Raw genomic sequence first — 18122 nt, 5'->3', positions numbered from 1 at the left:
TCATGGATGAAGATGAGTCATGGAAGCACCTCTGTGCCGACGATCGCTGGCAGCGTTGCAGCGGAGTGCATAATCTGAAATGCATGCATCTAGACGGACTCAAAATGACGCAGTAGCCCCATTCGTTTGATCTACTCTCCTCGCGGATTCGACGTGGTTCAGCGAGCGCGTGAACGAGCCGCTCCGTGCGTTGAATCGCGCCACAATTAGCGTCGTTGACAATTTTTTGACGACAACGAGGGTTCATCGAACAGTTTCAGTAAAAGGAGTTTGCCAGGAAACTCTAGTCGAGGTAGACTCATCTTAAAGCATGTACATGATGTTATAAATGGAAAATGAGTAGATACTCTAAAGTTCATAAATATACGATAGAAGTTTGTTTAATTTTAGTAAGATGTCGTTTAGTTAGAAAATTGCGAATAAAAAGATCGACAGAGAATATTCTTTTTGTTATCGTTAAAGTTCATTTTTCAAAGCTGTCGTGCAATCACGTAAGAGATAAACTTTGGTGGGATCGTTTTATTTTAGAAATATTGGCTTGATATTGGCTTTTGTAATTTTTAGGAAAGTCTTTTCAAATATACAGAAGGATTATCGTAATTAATTCTAGTAATAATATTTAATGGATGAAACGTATCAACGAGTCGAATATTTAATTTCAATACACTATTGACAAGTTTCTTCGAGTTTTTCCTATTAATGACTTGCTTTAAATAATAATATTTAAAGTGATCTTTTAACTTTGACACAGAGAAAAGTACAATTTCGTTCTAGTTAAGTGCGAAACGTATGTTATATATTTTTACCTTGTAGTACAGGAAAACTCTTTTGGGGCGATCTTGCTTCATAAACTTGTTGAAAGTGGCACGTTAATCTTCGAACAACCGGTGTTGCATACAGTACGAAATCTTCTCCAACGTTTAAATTTCATTCGTCGTATGTAAATAATTTTCATTTAATCGAATTACAAATATTTATTGTTCTAACTATAATTATTCTATTTCGTTGAAGTTTACGATATTTCGTATTATCTGATGACAAATACTATTCATATTGGGATATCAATTATTTCAGTATTTAGAAAATTTTGTCCGCAAATAATCGTTATTTAATTTAACGGATTTAAAAATATATGTATGCATATTGGATTTTTCATCTAGTAAAAAAATCAAACTTTTGGAAGCGATGGAATAAAAAGTTACTCGGTCCATTTGCAGAGGATAATAGAACAAAATAATGTATACATGGTTGATTGAATAAATCATACGAAAGTGACGCTCTTTTAAAGAAATACAAATAAGATCCTTACACTTAATATAATGTAAAAGAAATTATAAAAAATATACTAGTATTTTTATTATCTGAATTCTATCTATTTATGTTTTCGTAATTGATATTTTCTGCGACACCAACTAATTCCACATCTAGAATTTCAATGCTTTCCGTATACTAAAATCACAGCCGAGACGAGAATTCGTTGCGAATAAAAGTAAAACCAAAACGCTTCTTCGTTGGTTCACGTTGCTCGTATATTTCGCATCTATCAAATTCCTGAACGAATATCTTGCTCGTGGTACATTTTGTCGACACAGAGGGAAGAAGGAATTTCGTACCAGAGGAAAATGAATCGTGCACAGGCCGCAACATGGAGAAATCGTGTTGAAAAACAAATGAGAAATCTGAATGCGATTCTTTCTACTTTCATTTCTAGACCCGCTTGCCATTCCTTTAATTTGTTCTTGATGGTAACGTACATCATTCTTCTACACATACTGATCGGAATCAGTAAATAGATGCACGACAATCGTAAAAGAAGGAAGGAATCGTAAGGAAGAGGTACTTTTAGAAAAAATCAAGTAGTTGGATCTTCTTATGATACTTTGTCGTTGTTCATAATTTATTGGAGGAATTTTGGTAAATTACGCGCGACTGTTCTTCTATAGAGTATGACTTATCGTTTAAATAAAAGTCGATACAATGGACTTAAAGAAAGAAGAATCATTTAGAAGTACTGTAACGAGGAATGAAATCAATTGTATGGCGTAATTGTTGCATCGATTGTCGTGATTTCTAAAAATACATCGGAACTTTTTATTTTCCACTTTTTATTAAGAATATATAATATAGCGCGTATTATTATGATATAACGGAGAAAATCAGATTGTAAATGAGCGAAATAAATTGGAATAATCGTTTATTTAAATTTAGTAGCCACCATTATTCAACAGTTACACTTCATTTACATTAATCGTCTCTCATTTAAGCTCCATTTCTAATTATCATATCAAAGAGAAAGGAAGACACAAAAACACAATAGCTATCATTAAGATCAAGTGACTTTAACAATCTTTGACTTCCTCTCGACGAAAGAAATTCCAACGAAAAATAGTCGATGGTCCCAAGGAGAGGCTATTCAGCCAACAACTGTGCGAGGAATGATTTCTTCGATGAACTCGCACGATGCTCGAGTCGAGAAAGGAAAACTCGAGAGAAACATGTTGCGAGTTCGTTCCGTCGCTCGAGCCAACTGGCATAAATCTTTGCTCAACCTCGAAACTTCGTCTTATGAGTTAGCAGCGGAAAGATGATGTATCGTAGTGGCGCGTAGGTATGGCTCTGTCCGATAAAGATGTAATTGGAGACTCCGGAGTGAGCGACGGTTGCTCAACAACGCATGATAATCGATCATTTCATCCAGCCTGGTCTTCCTTCAATTATATCTCTTCCGTGCACGTCCTGGACACGTGTATTTCGTAATTGAAAAACTTGACCAAGACTCGGTCGTCGTGTTTGAAATATCTTTCGTCCTACCAGACGCTACGTGGAATAATTTTCCATGATCTCGACCTCGGAACATCGTACGACCTTTTGTTTCTACTTAGGATCGATTATTCCTCCGAGACAAATTTCGTTCTGTGATGCTCATCCTGCTTTGTCGTTTAACTTGAACCAGAGGATCGCACGAGCTTTTTCAATCATGGTTTCATCGTTTGGATTTCTTTCATCCTATAGAAATATAGAAAATTAAGGATCGCAATGTATGATGGAATATGTGAAAATATAGAATTAAAATGATAATTTTAATTTAAAAAAAACACACAATGACCTGCAAATATCTGTTGCAGGCAATATATAACTGATATAATTGTGGAAAATGTGTCGTTGAAATTTTCATTACAAGTCCAGATGACGAAAGTTGAAAATACTATTTTCACTTCTTTCTTCGCGTTTCCGACCAATTGCAATTTTTAGAAAATTGTCTTATACGTCGTCTAGTAAATTAATGCTTCTAACTTCTCAAAAAAAAAGACCGAAGTCACGCGGTTCAATTTTTAAGAAACTGTTCAGTTTCAAACGATGTTGCAACAATTTTGAAAGTCACTGCATACGATGACTACGAATATTATTTAAGACATAGTTGATTTCTTCTATTTTTACTTAATGCAATGTTTTCTTGAATTTAATGTAATCATTATTCAAGTAGTTTTATTGGGCACTCAAATCATTTATAAAGAAAGATGTGCGAAGATATCCTCGAATTGTCGGACTAATTGAATTTCATTGAAAAATTCCCTCCTTTGTCAGCGTTTCTTAGGTTTTTCAATAGTCGGACTTCGACGATCATTCGTCTTCCACGTCTAGCAAGATCAATTATTCTCGCGGCAAAAGTTTCTTCTCAGTCGTACTGAAGTTCCTCTATCCCATACAGTTCTTACAGGCGTATCTGTGAAATCTCTTGTCGTAATTAATTGAATCAAAGCAAACGTAGATTTTCTAAACTTTCCGATTATACAGAAAATAATAAAAGCATCATCGGTATAATAATAATAATAATAATAATAATAATAATAATAATAATAATAATAATAATAATAATAATAAAAGATCTCGTGTCATACAGAATCTGCGTAATACTTGACTTTAATATTTTTCTTTTAATCGTCTTCTGCGATCTTTTATTTATGAAAACGAAACTACATTCTAATATTGAATTGTCTATTAACATCAACGAGATTCCACTTCCATTCGTTTATGTTAAGATCGGAGCAAATAGATTGCTGACAAAGCTTCGTTTCCCTGACGTTTCTCGTTACCCTACCGGTAAAGTTCAGATATGCATTAGTGGAAGGCTAAGACCTTTGGGAATCACCAACTTGACGCGTTTGCTTTGTACGCACAATAAAAGTGTGTTCGCGTTTACGATCACTTTGTCAAACGAACGACAGTGCGTGTGTTCGACGTGGGAACAGACACGGTGGGAATGTTCCTATCTTCGGTTACTTTATCGCGTGGAACGCGTGTATTTTCAAAACAGCACACGATACGTACATTCGAAACAATTAACATGGAAAAAGCTTTGCGTGAAACGAATCGACCTTTGGGAATACATTTTTCCACGTGTACCGCAGAATAACCTTATTTCACAGCAGTATTAACTGTTAACTATTCGAAGTCTGTAATTGTAAGTGGGAACGGTGTAGCCAATATATGTATATCACAGCCATGAATTAATGTGTTAAACGGCGACAGCCATTGGATATAGTCGCGCTTATGATTACGGCAGTACGCTTAAAAGCCATTTGAATCGTAGGTTCGCTAAAATTGTTACAGTCTTTCATTAAAGTTCTATGGCATTAAATCTTTGCCATATCTGACATATTAAAATCAATGTCCTCGTACTTTTATGTGTACTACGTGTATACTAAATTATAATATTATATCATTATATCATTTATATTTTGTGATACGAAAATAAATCAGATGAAAAAAAAAATAAAATTTGCAGATAAGTATAAAAATGTATCGACTATACGCTATATGTCTACTAACGACCCGCTATAAGCGAAAGCAATTATAAGATTTGTTGGTTCCATGATAAATCAATGGCTCGGAAACCTTAACAAGGTAAGCACTTGTGTTTACATTTTGAGCAAACTTCAGTACAATACAATTTAGTTAAGGCTATCTTCCTCGAAACAAATCATGTAAATTGATTGACCTACTGGCGAAATTGGATTGTTCAGGGAGCTATTCAGTAAGATACATACGCCAGTTGGACGAATTGGGTAATAAATCTTGAAACAAACTCTTATATCGTGCAATGGTAATTGAACGATTAGATAATAGAATTATTGTTTGTTTTTATTGTTATTATCCGAATAAAGTAAAGCTTTCCTCGATGGAAATACGGAGAAAGCTTATAAAAATTCAAAATATTGATTTCGAAAAAAGTTTTAGGAGGCAAAATAGGAATAAAGAAATTACAATGACGCAAGTAAGACACATAGGTGTACTTTACTTCGCATAATTTTCTGATCACCTCTATGGTTTTTGATAAATCAAAAAATATTTTCCTTGTAGACGATATAGTTTGAGAGAATCTTCAAGACGATGTGATTAGATTTCTTCGATGTTTGCTCTCAAAATAAATGTTCAAAATTATTTTCGTTTCTTTCATATGATTTAAAAGATATTACTAAATCGATCTGTTCTCAATGTCTGAATTAATAACGATAGAAAATATTACCAGTCTTGGATCAATCCGAAATACCCAACTACTTAAATCCTTCGACCCGTGCCAGTAGCTATTCCGACAACATTATTAGCCTGCTCGACGGAATAGAAGCGGCTTGCCCCGAAATTCCTTCATGGCCAGGCCATTGCTCGTTGTTCCGATATGGCGACCTTTTAAAAAGACAATTGCGCGATTTATCGTGATAATCGGGGTTGCCGGCATCTGGTATCACGAATTGCGTGGCATTTCGAAGGTTTACCAGAGGAATCTGCCATTTATGCGAAGACAATATGAAGACGAAGACCACGATTAAGCGGCAAAGTGGCGGTATTCAGCAGCGGCAGCCTCGAAACAAGAACATCAGCTGGATTCGCGGTCTTTGGTTCCGTTTGGGCTAGTCGTGTCAAGCTGCTCGTACGACGACCCTATATCTCAGTCTATTGGTCCTGCCATCCGAGGAATGGGACACAATGGGACTGGGCAAAGCCAACGGAAACAGCGGGATGGAAGGACGATGGCTGCAAACGGAGTCGGAGATCCACGAGTTCGCGGAGTTTCGAGCTGTTGGAACAATGGCAACTTGTCCGCTTCTCTCGTGTTCCCTGCTGGATTACGCAGAGGACGCCTGTCCCGGTATACGTGCCTGATAAATAGTTCCTCCTTCTTCGTATAATTCCGGGGATCCACGGTATTGGACTGCACTGCGGAATAGCCGAGCCGAACCCGTCGAGAGAGGCGCCGGTCCCTCAACCGCGTAAATCGGTGTAAAGCCCTGCCTGAAATTGTTTCGTCGACAAGAGAGAAAAAAAAAGGAATACGGTCGCTACTACACCGTCTTGAAGAGAGTAGCGCAATGAAAGGACAAAATTGCACCCGCAGACTAACAAATTGCGGGCTTATGTGCGATGAATGAAACCGCAGAAGACAGCCAGATGAAAACTGTGGCGTGCTTTTTATTACGTGATGCAATGTGGTTCAATCGTGCACAGAGATACAGTAGTATTCAAAAGTGCCTGGACACATACTTAATTTCGTCAAGATGTATTTCTATCGTAAAACAAATATTGCAGTACGACGATTTATTATTTATCTATAATTTCTGATATACTTAAACATTTTAATTACAAAAGTGATAACTAAACCGCGGATTTTTATACGTTTATGAGAAATTTAAATGTACAAAATATACAAAGCGTACGCGATACATAACATATATAAAATGTCCAATGCTCTCATTATGGTATTCAAAGAGTGAAAGAAATCTCGATTTTGGTTCCATTTGAATTCTATTCGCAGCTATATTTTAATATAAATGATACTACGAAGCCTACTGTGAGTATATAGAGACATAAAACAGATTTAATTATCCCGTCATAACGGAAAGACTGACAAAACGTTGTTATCAGAATCTGACGTATTTATGCTTGAACAGAAAATTAAAAATCCCATGTAATTTCATACCGACGACCATAACTTACCTTCTTTCTTTTTTAACTCGTTCGTCGGGTTATTTAGGTCTGGCAACCGAATAGCGAAAGACAATATCGAATCAAAAGATAAAGGCCGATAAATAGCCGAACCGGGGCAAAGTAATATTTTTTCAAACATCAATAACGAAGAATCGGTGGAAAAAATGACTACATTTCGAGGGACACGGTATCTTATCGTAAGAAGATCAACGTTCGTCAGGCCTCTATAAATTCTGAAAAGGCAGACTAGCCAATACCGAGAGCTCGAGTCGCAAGCTCTGAGCTTGCGAAATGCCGTTTGCGACCTGATTAATGGACCAGGCTTATGTACCGCAGGCCTTCATCCACTTCAACATCGAGGGCCATCGACTCGAACATTCATCCTCTCGAGCATCTTCGTAATGCGCGTTGCTAGAAGACGATAAGTTAAAAGAAGTGGAAAAAGACCGATAACGATGCTATTGCCTGATCCTCTGTCGATATATTAAAAAATAAACGAACGCTGTGTTTGAACTTCTGAGAAAGCTCGTCTTTCCCATTATGAAATACAAATCTACTTGACGGGATTGCAAAATATTAATTCAACAAAGCGATGTATAGTAGAGGCATTCGTTACAGTATTGCTGGTTTAAGATTAATCAAGATCAAGAATATCTTCTTGAAGGGAAAGTTTGGTACTTTATTAATAATTAAAGGAAAAAGTAGAAAAACAAAGGGAAAGAAAATTTTATTGGTGGAAGGCTCGTGACACGTGTAACGACATTATGAAACAAAATTTCTTAGAAGAAAATATTGGATTGAAATATAATGTGCATTGTACAATAGAACGACATCTATTGTTTGATAAAATACGATATATTCCATATATATACTGCAGATATGTCGTATCATTGAACATAAAATTAATGCTCTCCGATACGATTATAATTAAGAACAACAAAAGCTTCTTAAATGATATTATCACCTAACGTCTGACCAAACACGATACGTTCTACTTTCGGCATCCACGCAAAATATACGTATTACTAATTTAATACACGTTCAGAATAAATATAGTTATAATTAAAAATATGTGTAGCAATATTATCAGACATTAAATTCTAATCCGTCATGTCCGTGTTACTTATCCAAATTAATATCAATTTCCCTCTCCGTTGGAAAATCTCAAACATACGATGCGTTAAATATAGTCTGACTAACCGTGGGGCGTTTTCACTTGGGCCATAATCCGACACGACAACGAAACGATCAAGGGAAAGAAGGAAAAATGAAATTTCGGATTATCGTCTGTTCTTGGATGTACTGTGGAGTGGCCGTGAGCGAAACAATTTCCTCACTCTCGCGACTGGCGCAAAAAGAGACGATAGTGGCGCTCGACGTCGGCAGGACATCCGGACATAACTCGGGCGTAATCGTACCCTGGATAACTGGCTATCCGCTAGAAACCAGATAATTCCACGCTCTTCCTGCATTTCGTCCCAGACCACTTTCTCGTTCGAGAGGCGAATTGGCTGGTTTAAAAGGGGCGTAAGGGATGGGAACAAAGTGGAAGATAAAAACTACGCGAGAATGATCCTCTTACGTGAGGACAGTGACGAGATGCGGAGAAAAAAATAAAAAAGAAAAAAGGGGGAAAGGTAAAGAGGAAGGAGATAGGGTTTACAGAGGAAGGGAAATGAGGGAAATGCAAAGGGAAGAACATTTGTTGCCAACAATAAAGATTTAATGTTGTGTGTCCGGATCGAGCGAAGAAACAGCTATGATCCTGCTTCTTGGCTCCTCTCTCTCTCTCTCTCTGTTACAAGCAAATCCGGATACGACGAAACGAATTCTAAAAACGTTTACGTGACACATGGAATGCACTTTATTGTGGTTTATTTGCTCATTTTTTAAATTCCGTCTATAAAAAAAAATAGCACGAGAAAATAAAACATGGATACATTTATGACACAGGATACGTACACAAAAGTATTTGGACACTTATGTAGAAAATTTTATATCGCAGTTTTCTGCGTACATGTCTACTTTAATTAATTGTCACATTATCGTAAGAAATTAATAACATTTACTTCAAATTTAAGACAAATCAGTGTAATTACCTAAAGTGAAGTTGTATCCATTTAAACAAACATAGCCTTATTGGACGGTTTAGTATTCAATAAATAATGTTGTCACTGAAATATTGAAATAAAGACATTTTTTTAGGAAAAGGACTGGTTCGCGTGACACCAAGAAGCTGATAAAGGACCAAGGTCAAAGAAGATCGGTGGGAAAAGATGCTACAACCGCTGGCACGATCGACGGGACCAGCAACGTCAGAGGGTCGGTAATTGGCTGTTACATTTTAAACAACCTGCCACCTGTACTTTAATTTACCTTTATTTCCGTCCGGGGAATTTTCGTTTCCGTTTTTACAGAGGTTCATAACCAGCCACGACTCCTGACCGGAAAAATGGTCTTTCGCAGATCCGCTACTCGACTATCCTTTGTTTTATTCTCAATGTCGCAGCAAGCAACGCGATCGTCCGCGCCGTCACACTTATAAAATACAAAGCGTACCGAGTTAGTCAATAAAAAGAAAGTGAAAAAAGAAAACCGAACTTTTGTAGGTAGTTCCAAGAACATTACCAAAGTGATTGCGAATAAAGTGTAAGAGAAACGCGTCGACTAGTATCAGAAAAAAGAATGGGAGAAGGGAACGAAATTTCAATTTAGTAAATCTAATAGTTTTTCGGAGAATATCTAACAACTAGAGCTATCAAAGCTCTTTTTGAAATTACTAAAGAACTGTTGTGAACAAATGTGAAGTGATACTATAATTAAATAATTGCGGTAATTTACTATAATTAGGGTGAAATGAATCAATATACAAAATAATATTTATTGCCTATATATTTAAGAAGATATTTAGGTATACAATTTCATTTGGTGACCTTTTCGATACAGTTAAAGTTTCTTGAATAAATCTCTTGTTTTTCCCCTTTGGAATTTTTAAATTTACAGCCTGGCTTGCAAAACAACCCTCGACTTCTTTAAAAATTCATAGACATCATTTTATGACAGCTTCTAAAAATTTCATTGAACAAGACAGTGTTAGCTTTAAGCGGATAGAGGAGGTCATAAACAAAAGTCTTTCCTCCGGCTTTTATTTCACGTTTCAACAGTGTCTCTTTTTATTGCTCGTTGGTCAGCGCGCGGCTCGTTTACGTTGCTGAACGATTCAATTCATAAAATAGCAGAGAGCCGTGCAAAGATGAGCGAAAATAGACGGCGAAAGCGCGACTTAACCGGATTTGGAGTATCCTCGACGAGGATCTCATCAAAACATAGTTGAACAAACTATGCTCATCTCCGTGTAAACTTTCGCTTCTTTTACGGCAGGGGTCGTGATGAACTTATGCTCTACTATCGAAGAAGGGCAGCATAAATATTACTTAGACCATAAATAACTCTTCCTTGTCTAGACGCGAGATGCTTAAGAAAGAGGAGATATGATACGAAACGAAGTACTATCATAAACGTTCGTTTCAAAATCTGAAAATTAAGAATTCGTTCAAATCAAAGGCAGCGCGGAGTAAATCGAGATATTAAGAATTTGGATTTAGCCACGTGCTTCGACTTCTAAAACAGTTTGATCCTCTTAAGTTCATAATTATAATAATTATGATATAACTTTGTTCTTTGTAGCGATACGTTTTTATTATCTGATCAAATACAATGGAATTTTTATAACAATAAACGTAGAATACTCTTTCGTGGAAACCAATACTGCATTGACTTACATTTCTATGCTTCTCAGCCTTCCAATTAACCCTTATTATGTAAGTTGAAATTGTATAGCACATATTCAGATCTGCTGGCTTCAAGAATTCAAAATTTCTCTGTTTTCGCTTCAACAGATATTTTTCTCGATTTAATGTGTCTTCGTTGGTGCATGAGAAACCATTGAAGCGTTATCAAAAATGTGAGAATATAAACAAATCTGCTTCTCCATAATAATTATAATAAACTAAACGTTGTACCATAAATTCAATAGAAAATCGCAGAATTTTACTGCGTCACAAGTTTATGGAATATACAAAGTGTGAAAATTCTCTAACAAGGTATGTTTCAAATATTTCCACTTATTTTAAATTATTAAATTTGGATTATTGTAGCTAAAAAAAAAAAAAAAAAAAAGAAATCTGATGGTTTGGCCGTTCTTCGAACTTCCAGAGCTTCGTCCAAATCGGAGCCTCGTGATCTTCTTTTATCAGTTGAAAGGCCAGTTCCGTAAAGATCTCGGTTGAAATCGATGTTAAACGTGCAGCTGATCGGAAAAACGATATTCCTTTTTGTCCCACGAAGCTTAACCGACGTCGTATGAACCAAAGGAATAGCGAGAGGGACGAAATCGAGGCATCTCCATAAATATTAATTGAGTCTCCATTGGTGTCGTCGTACGAAGGCGCGGAATTTCCAACAACGATCGTGCGGTATTCGGTAGAAAACGAAAATCCGCAAGCCACAGGGCCATAAATTCTCAAGTTTCTGCGGCTGTCTCTGGCAACCCATGGAATGACGAAGAGGGAGTAGAGAAACTGGATGGCCGCTTCCTACCTTCAACTCCCCTCTGTTCGCTTCAGTTGCTGCAACTCGTCGCTTCCTTCCGTTTTCTATTATGTTACGTATATGTATCGTTTTGAAGCGTTCAAAGCGAGCTGTCTTGCGTCTAGAAAGAACCCGTTATCCAACTATACCAGTTAGTTTCGTTGGTTGTTTAACTGAATAATCGAGAATTATCGATTGTTGCGATGTTCGTGTGACATTTAATTTTTTTGGTTCATTAATGATGGATAAATGTAAATGAAAGGATCGAGAAATTGAATAGGAAAGATTCGATGTAGATGGTGTAATTTGATAAATTATTATTACGCTAAGTTTACGGCTAAAGACAAAAAGTAGGAGAAAGGGTGAGATTAACAATTGTTATTGTATTCTTCTTGTATTTACGTATTACTTATATATCACGTATCGTATGTATTTTAAACCATAATCTTACACGAATGATCGCTTTGTTAAGATGATTTCGATTAATCGAGAAAATAACGACCGTAGATATCCTCAAATAATAATTTTACATACGAATAGGAGTGTATGATTAAAGTAATGGTCAATTTCTAGGTAGTATAAAACTTACGAAATTCTAGAAATTACGATATAATTTTCCAATATATATAAAACGTCATACATCATCCAACATATAAAAAATGATTCACTATAATGGTAAGGAATTACCGTCGAGCTCAATGTCTCTGACCATGAATGACCGGATTACGAAAGTGAATAAAAATTTCAAACAAACGTGGAAGGTCGCTTTAAAAGGTCTCGGTTGCTTAAATCGGGCTGCGGAACGGTCGGACAATTTTTCTTCTGCCGTATGACGGGAAAAGTTGCTTTCCCACGGCCCTGAGAACGATTGATCGGGGCACACGTGAACTCACAATCGCTGATCGTTGTGCCGCATTTTCTGATCGCGCGTCGCATGGAGAATTTTTCCCAGAAGATTACCAGCCCGGCAAATAGCCGAAGCTTTCAAGAATAGCGTAACACCTTGACCGACTATTTCACCTCCTTGCATAGAAGTATTAAATTTACCGATTGCTACAGAGAATGACGTTTCGCGTATTGCTCACAAGCCGCATTCCGTGCGACGTTAAATGAGGAATAGACTAGCTCAATTTCCCAAGTGCATTCTTTTGCGGCTGATAACTAAACTGGCTTGGCACACCGTTCCTTTCAAATGCAATTGGAAAACAGAACGGAAAAGTAAATAACACGAAATAAGGTAAAGCGTTCCTCGACATGGGAGAATTAATCTTTCGCGTATACGGGATTGTTTTCAATCGATCGAATTACAGTTATCAAATTATGAATTATCAAATTACGATATAAAGTTTTCTATGATAAGTGTTCAAATATCGTGATTCTTCGTATATACAGACTTTACACAATTTCCTTGCTATTAAAACGATTTTCTTTCTTTATATTTTTATTTCTTTGTATTTTATTTCTATTATTCTTAAATAAAATACAAATTTTCGGTCGTGCCACTATAAACATACAGTGAAATACAATAAAACATACAGAATATATAGTAAAATTTTAAGCAAGTAACTTTTCATTCGGATGAATAGCGTACGCAGTGGAAACAAACCGAAATAAGTCAGACATCGTATATTCCGTATATTGTTGGACGAACAGCCGGATGGATTTCCACGTTATCATAAACGACATACTCCAAAAAATCTACAGGCTTAAAATCATAAAGCTATCGCGAGCAGACAAAAAATCTACAGGAACGCAAATATTCCGAATGATTGTTCTTCTTTCTTTGGGAAAGTGGGGGAGAATTTACGAGAAGGAGGTTATAGGCTTTGAAAATTTTTCATCGCAAAACGCAGAAACAAATCATCGGGTTAGAATGCAACGAGAGAGCGTACCGTTCCCAACAGCGTTTCCATAGTCACACACACTCGACGCATGCATATTCATCCAAAGAATTTCCGTTGCAAGCGACTCTCGACTATTCTTTCACACTCTAGTCATTACTGTCGTTATTACTCCGGTTTTATTAAACGAAACGTGTCGCTTACTTAATGAGTAGCAAGGCACATAGGCTTTGTATTTTTCTGAGAAATGAGAAATTTTTTATCTTTCTAGAAAAATAATTAAATAATTTTTTTAAATGCTAATCAATCGATGCTGACTATCATTTATATTATTATAGGTATAATATTAAGATAATAATATTATAATAATATAATTTATATCAGTATTATTATTATTATAAATATAATAATATTTACAGAATTGGATAATCAAATATTGGATATAAATAGAACTTGCGTTGTATTCTTGATAATAATAAATTGATGAAATGAAAAGATATGTTGCAGTTTTTTTAGTTGTACAAAATAACGATTATTATCATGAAAACCTGGAAATGCTACATTTGTTTAATCGGCGACTCTACTAGGAAACTTGCGATTCGAGGATCTATCTTGGTTCGAGTAAAGAAAGATGAAAAGAGGACGCGACGTATACGGACGACAAAAGAATAAGTGGCTATGGTCTAGCAGAGGCAGAGGAAAACGATGTTGGTGTAAAGAAGAGCACGGTTGGCTGATGACAATAAAGCGCTATCTGACTTCCACTCCGAGTCACTTAACGTCTGTAAGGACATTTAAAATCCTTAAGCGTGCGGACCATTTGACTTATAAAACACTACCATACCATCTACGGCGCAACTACTTATTATAACGACATTATCCTGGCTGTTCTTCATTAGCTACCCCATCAGCGACACTTCCTTCCACCTCTTTTCCCATTTTGATGCCAGTCGCCCGTTACAAACAACGAACAGCGCCCCGGATAAGGGGAGAATCTTTCTTCTTTTCCCCTCCACTATCGTCCTTCTTCCTTTTTCTTACGGCCAATTCCAACGCGCTTTTACTCTCTTTCTTTCTCCTCGACGTCGCGTCATGGCTATAACCGAATTAATTTCGGTTCGATGCACGCAGGCACGCGTAATCCGGTTATCGTGCGCACAGGTTGTTACGTTATAATTCGGCTGCTGGAGAAACCACGACCGATCGTGCAATGATTGAAATACAATGGGACAACTTTATGATACAGCGAAGCGTCGTGTACTTTTAATTCGTCAATCGACAAATTTCCTTAGCAAGCCGGTCTACAGTCCACATGCGGCACTTAGTGAAAATTCGTTGGTTACAGGTCAGTCGTTGTTCGGTTCCATGCTAGCGAACTATCATAAAGTCATATCCCAAAGGACCTTCTGAAATCTAGATCCTTGGTACCGAGCCTAACGGTTTTCGATATTTTGTAATATCCAGTCTTGTCCTGTAGGGATCATTGTCGAGCCGTCGTCCACCAGCGCCCAGCTCCTTTATCCTTTTATTAGTGGGAGGGGTCGACTGCGAGTTGATCGCGCTTAGCAAGAACCTAATAGTTAGTTGTAATCCTTAGTTGTTACTCATCGTTTTGTCGTTACTTGTCATCTCCAAGAACTTGGTTCTCGTCATCGATAGTTTATTTTATCATTTTTAGTTCTTAGCAATCGGTCTATTCTATTTGTTTCCCACAGTTGTGAGTGGTCTTTTATTAATATTAATAATAACTACATGTAAACTCTAACCAACCCCGAACGAACACAACATTTGACCAAGCAATCTCAATAGTCGAATAACCAATCAGCTTGTTATTAATGTTTCTTCGCCATATTTTTACATTCATCGCGAAGTACGAACTTATCTTTAGTCGAATGAAATTATCGAAAGTTTTCATCTTACGCACAACATTCCTAATTTTGTATCCGATCTATCTACCTCGAAGCGATATCGGGTATGTTCTCTGACAAAGTAAAAAGCTATTCGTTTGTCAGGGGTACGGGTAACAATGTTACCTTATCAAAGTTTATCCGAAGCTCCGGTCCAGACCGAAACTTTGAACTGAAAGAGAGAACACCCTAACGAAGTCGGTCGTCCACTTCTTGCAGATTGAACTTTCTCATCGTACTTTACTGATGAATATTCAGGGTTCTGTGTGTAAAAGTCGACGCGAAAAAATGTGAGGAAGTTCGCCTAACCGAATGATGTTTTATTCCGTCGCATATTAAAAGGACAATGTGTCTGTTTCTAACCACGAGAGGAAACGACCAGGCTGCTGCATGAAAGAATTAATTCCATGTTTGTGTTCGTTAGAATTACAAAACCGTTCTGTATAAATTGTACACAATCTGCATAAGAAACTAAAGAATCTTCCCTCTTTGCGTTCTAGGAAATTTAACTTGGAATTTTCTACCTCTCGAGTGACTCTTTAGGATTCTCGACTCAATTTCCTTAAACCTAACTTTCCTGAAATAAATGCTTATAATTTTCGAGAAAACGTAGTTTGTAAAAGTAGAATATGGAATTGTTAATATCTTTTTCTATAGATCGTACGTTTCTTATTGCAAGAATTCGATAAATCGTTTTCAATTTTATTCTTTTACTTTCGCATTCGTTCAAGTCCATTAATCGTCCAAAGCAATTTCTAGGGAAATAATTTAGTAACCAATTCTATTTCTCATTTGAGCAATTGTTTGATAAATAGTAATATTATAGAGAATTCATGTTTTTACTTGAGTTTCCTAATTCACGTAAGAAAACCTACGATAATTTACTTACGTTTCTCCTTTCGAAATTTAATTTAAACTTCCGTTATCCGGTTCCACCGTTTCTTTCGCAAAAAAATAGTCCTCGGTGAGATTTTTCTAGCCGCACGCGCTCACCTCGAACATTCGCTCTCTCGCTCCTTCTCGTTCCTCCCTCACCTTAAAACGTGCTGGAATTTCATCGATATTCGCTAATAAATTTTAAAGGTTGCCCCCTTGAATGTCGGAACGCGCCCTATCTGTAAATATTCAAAGTTTTCCTTGGCATCGGTTCTTCGCTTCCTTCTTTTCCGCGGACGAGCAATCACACGGAGGAACGCGCGCAAGAGGGAAGAACAAAACTGAAAGTTTTCCACGAGATGAATTCCTCCGCGTGGAAAATGGGAGGAGCCTGAGTGGAGCCGGGAAAAACGAGGAAAAAGTTCTTTCGAGAGGGTCTTCGATATCCCAACGAGCTAAGTGGAACGAACGAGATACGAATCGTTTCTGGAAATTCACGCGGGGACGTAGCACACCTCGACACAGCCTTCGCGAGAAATGATTTACATCCCAAGTAAATCATTCGAGGTTAGACGCGCTTCAAACTTTCCTTTGGCCCACCTTCGATGTTTCGAAACATAAAATCGAGCAGTGAAATGTATTGTGAAGCTTTATAGCGGCAATTTGTTCGTAGAAAACAATTTTTCTGTATCGAATGATTGTTAGACTACGATTAATTCTGCAAATTTATGGTTCTATAATTACAATTAAAGAATGGAATTTAAACAAAAATTTATTTCATTCGTTAAATATCATAACGATCGTAATTTAGATGTTTTATATATTCTAACGTAGTATCATGCGTGTGATTTGTTCTCTGCATTTCTACATGTTTAAATTTTCCATAAATGCACGAACATTCGCGTTCTAACGATAATTTTTAACACGACCTGACTTCTCGTGTCAGACCATCGTTGCGGACAGACGTAATATTTAAAAAAAGTTTGTCCATAGAATTCCGATAGTTTTATCCGTAACCGATATTTTTCCCAACAATTTCTCGGTAATATTTCAATCGTGGAAATCCACGATCATCAAAATTTATCGATACTGGATTCGGAATAGTTGGAATTTAAATGTTTACAATCCTTATTGCACAGCCTCTTTCCTCGAACTTCACCAGCAAGCAATTACATTCTGAAACTTAAGGAAGAGTAATTGCAGTTGCAGGAAGGGATTTTATTGTTCTCGGATGCTGGAAAGTTTAAATTTTCTGTAAATCGCTGTCTAGAAGAATAATACGATAGAATTATAGATGACAAACTGCAAGAGACGGTTCTTGGATAAATAATTCCAGCTACATTTATAATAAAAATGAAGCAGATCTTTTTTCTTTCTAATATCATATATAATGGATGCTATCTTAAATGTTCGAGAGAAGAGGAAAACAAACAAACAAACAAACAACAAGCACACTCTGAGGAAATCAATTTTACTGGTCGTGTATCTCAAAAGTATTAATTTTAAAATAACTGTTTCACGATTTTGTGAGACGTAAATTCGAAAAATAGCAACAAACAAACAACAAAATGACGAACTAAAAAGATAAAATTACGCGATTGTACAAATTTTACAAAATCAATGTTTTCTCTATAAATGTTCATCGATATTGATGCCTATAATTTTCTATGTACGATAATGCTTCTATTCGTTCAAAAGATTTTCAAAGACGAGAAAAGACACGCGTGTCTATGTGCAGAACGAAAGAGACCAGACGAGGGCGTGAGGAAAATTAAATTAAATTTAAATTAAGCTCAATTAATTAAGCCGCTTCCCCCATGGGAACACGGCTTCTGTGCCCGGTTGCTGGCCCCTGAAATTCACCCCAGGACGAAAGCAGGGGGTCGGCTGAGAGAGCAGTGATCCTTGTCTAGAGCCGGATACG

General features: G+C 36.7%; 2 long non-coding RNA genes across 2 annotated transcripts; one reads left to right on the top strand and one right to left on the bottom strand.

Annotated features, from left to right (window-relative positions):
- Positions 1-2088: 2088 nt before the first annotated feature.
- LOC117232648 lies at positions 2089-2924 on the bottom strand. Its single transcript, XR_004493163.1, has 2 exons — positions 2812-2924; positions 2089-2736 (listed from the first exon to the last, which is right to left on the bottom strand). It is a non-coding gene; the product is annotated as an uncharacterized LOC117232648 (long non-coding RNA).
- Positions 2925-9194: 6270 nt separating this feature from the next.
- Positions 9195-9561, top strand: LOC117232647. Its single transcript, XR_004493162.1, has 2 exons — positions 9195-9306; positions 9402-9561. It is a non-coding gene; the product is annotated as an uncharacterized LOC117232647 (long non-coding RNA).
- The last annotated feature ends 8561 nt before the right edge of the window (positions 9562-18122 follow it).

The sequence above is a fragment of the Bombus vosnesenskii genome, unplaced genomic scaffold (genome assembly GCF_011952255.1).
Source record: "Bombus vosnesenskii isolate JDL3184/JDL3185 unplaced genomic scaffold, Bvos_JDL3184-5_v1.1 scf7180000013289, whole genome shotgun sequence".
Classification (NCBI taxonomy): Eukaryota; Metazoa; Arthropoda; class Insecta; order Hymenoptera; family Apidae; genus Bombus; species Bombus vosnesenskii.
Note: the sequence above shows the minus strand (reverse complement) of the source record. Positions and strands in the feature narration are given on the sequence as shown.